Source organism: Physella acuta, unplaced genomic scaffold, assembly GCF_028476545.2.
Source record: "Physella acuta isolate Inbredline_101_S28 unplaced genomic scaffold, ASM2847654v3 ptg000186l, whole genome shotgun sequence".
Taxonomy (NCBI): Eukaryota; Metazoa; Mollusca; class Gastropoda; family Physidae; genus Physella; species Physella acuta.
Window position 1 is genome coordinate 1,603,090 of NW_026731705.1, and position 3,335 is coordinate 1,606,424.

Sequence of the window (3,335 nt, forward strand, 5' to 3'; positions counted from 1 at the left end):
TAACCCTAAGGTATGTCGGCCCACCATAACCATAACCCTAAGGTATGTCGGCCCACCATAACCCTAACCCTAAGGTATGTCGGCCCACCATAACCCTAAGGTATGTCGGCCCACCATAACCCTAAGGTATGTCGACCGACCATAACCCTAAGGTATGTCGGCCCACCATAACCCTAATGTATGTCGGCCCACCATAACCCTAAGGTGTGTCGGCCCACCATAACCCTAAGGTATGTCGGCCCACCATAACCCTAAGGTATGTCGGCCCACCATAACCCTAACCCTAAGGTATGTCGGCCCACCATAACCCTAATGTATGTCGGCCCACCATAACCCTAAGGTATGTCGGCCCACCATAACCCTAAGGTATGTCGGCCCACCATAACCATAACCCTAAGGTATGTCGGCCCACTATAACCCTAACCCTAAGGTATGTCGGCCCACCATAACCCTAAGGTATGTCGGCCCACCATAACCCTAACCCTAAGGTATGTCGGCCCACCATAACCCTAACCCTAAGGTATGTCGGCCCACCATAACCCTAACCCTAAGGTATGTCGGCCCACCATAACCATAACCCTAAGGTATGTCGGCCCACCATAACCCTAAGGTATGTCGGCCCACCATAACCCTAAGGTATGTCGGCCCACCACAACCCTAAGGTATGTCGGCCCACCATAACCCTAACCCTAAGGTATGTCGGCCCACCATAACCCTAACCCTAAGGTATATCGGCCCACCCTAACCCTAAGGTATGTCGGCCCACCATAACCCTAAGGTATGTCGGCCCACCACAACCCTAAGGTATGTCGGCCCACCATAACCCTAACCCTAAGGTATGTCGGCCCACCATAACCCTAACCCTAAGGTATGTCGGCCCACCATAACCCTAAGGTATGTCGGCCCACCATAACCCTAACCCTAAGGTATGTCGGCCCACCATAACCCTAACCCTAAGGTATGTCGGCCCACCATAACCCTAAGGTATGTCGGCCCACCATAACCCTAACCCTAAGGTATGTCGACCCATCATAACCCTAACCCTAAGGTATATCGGCCCACCCTAACCCTAAGGTATATCGGCCCACCCTAACCCTAAGGTATGTCGGCCCACCATAACCCTAAGGTATGTCGGCCCACCCTAACCCTAAGGTATGTCGGCCCACCTAACCTTCGCATCCATCCCTGCCTAGTTTAACTCTCTCACCATCCCTGCCTAGTTTAACTCTCTCACCATCCCTGCCTATTTTAACTCTCTCACCATCCCTGCCTATTTTAACTCTCTCACCATCCCTGCCTAGTTTAACTCTCTCACCATCCCTGCCTAGTTTAACTCTCTCACCATCCCTGCCTAGTTTAACTCTCTCACCATCCCGCGACTGTTTAAAGCTGCTCAGTTAACTCACGAGCTCGAGTTAAACCAAACTAAACTTTGTCAACACAGTTAACCCTAGCCCGCCTGTTGAACAAACATCAGCTAACCTCTGCTGTTGTAGGATCGAATCCCCCATTAACCGTTAACCCAGCAGTTGGATGTTTAACCGTTAAACCAGCAGTTGGGTGTTTAACCGTTAACCCAGCAGTTTGATGTTTAACCGTTAACCCAGCAGTTGGATGTTTAACCGTTAACCCAGCAGTTTGATGTTTAACCGTTAACCCAGCAGTTGGATGTTTAACCGTTAAACCAGCAGTTGGATGTTTAACCGTTAACCCAGCAGTTGGATGTTTAACCGTTAAACCAGCAGTTGGATGTTTAACCGTTAACCCAGCAGTTGGATGTTTAACCCTTAAACCAGCAGTTGGATGTTTAACCGTTAACCCAGCAGTTGGATGTTTAACCGTTAACCCAGCAGTTGGATGTTTAACCGTTAAACCAGCAGTTGGTTGTTTAACCGTTAAACCAGCAGTTGGATGTTTAACCGTTAACCCAGCAGTTGGATGTTTAACCGTTAACCCAGCAGTTGGATGTTTAACCGTTAACCCAGCAGTTGGATGTTTAACCGTTAACCCAGCAGTTGGATGTTTAACCGTTAACCCAGCAGTTGGATGTTTAACCGTTAACCCAGCAGTTGGATGTTTAACCGTTAACCCAGCAGTTGGATGTTTAACCGTTAACCCAGCAGTTGGATGTTTAACCGTTAAACCAGCAGTTGGATGTTTAACCGTTAACCCAGCAGTTGGATATTTAACCGTTAAACCAGCAGTTGGATGTTTAACCGTTAAACCAGCAGTTGGATGTTTAACCGTTAACCCAGCAGTTGGATGTTTAACCGTTAAACCAGCAGTTGGATGTTTAACCGTTAACCCAGCAGTTGGATGTTTAACCGTTAAACCAGCAGTTGGATGCTTAACCGTTAAACCAGCAATTTGATGTTTAACCGTTAAACAAGCAATTTGATGTTTAACCGTTAACCCAGTCACTGGCTTCGCGCTGACTTTAGTATTGATTTTTTTAACGGTGATTGATCGGTGGCTATCGATTAGACGGGTCAAATTGTTTTCAGTCGATCGATATAGGCGGAGGTCACGTGTTTGGTCAGCTAAGTGGGTGGAGTCATTGTAAACATTTGAGAGACTGTTAACTTTTGAGAGTTTGTTGACATTTGAGAGACTGTTAACTTTTGAGAGTTTGTTGACATTTGAGAGACTGTTAACTTTTGAGAGTTTGTTGACATTTTAGAGACTGTTAACTTTTGAGAGACTTAAGATTTGAGAGACTGTTAACTTTTGAAAGAATGTTAAGATTTGAGAGACTTAACTTTTGAGAGAATGTTAACATTTGACAGAATGTTAACTTTTGAGAGACAGTTAAACAATCCCCCCCACCCCCTTTCCCTAATCCCTATTGTTTTCACATCAGAGGTGTGTATTTTGTTGTATTACTTGAGTGAGTTGAATTATCTCATTCAATACTTTTGTGCCCCCCCCCCCTTCATAGTTTTGTTGTATTACTTGAGTGAGTTGAATTGTCTCATTCAATACTTTTATGCACCCCCCCCCCCAATAGTTTTGTTGTATTACTTGAGTGAGTTGAATTATCTTATTCAATACTTTTGTGCCCCCCCCCTCCCCAATAGTTTTGTTGTATTACTTGAGTGAGTTGAATTATCTCATTCAATACGTTTGTGCCCCCCCCCCCCCCAATAGTTTTGTTGTATTACTTGAGTGAGTTGAATTATCTCCTTCAATACTTGTGTGCCCTCCCCCGCCCTACACAAGAAAGCCCCGCCACTGGCATTGAAATCTCCCCACCCCCACCCCCACCTCCCCACCCCCACCTCGCGTGCGGTGAGTACCGTCAGATTTGAGCTCTATGTAAACTAAACCAGCAGTAG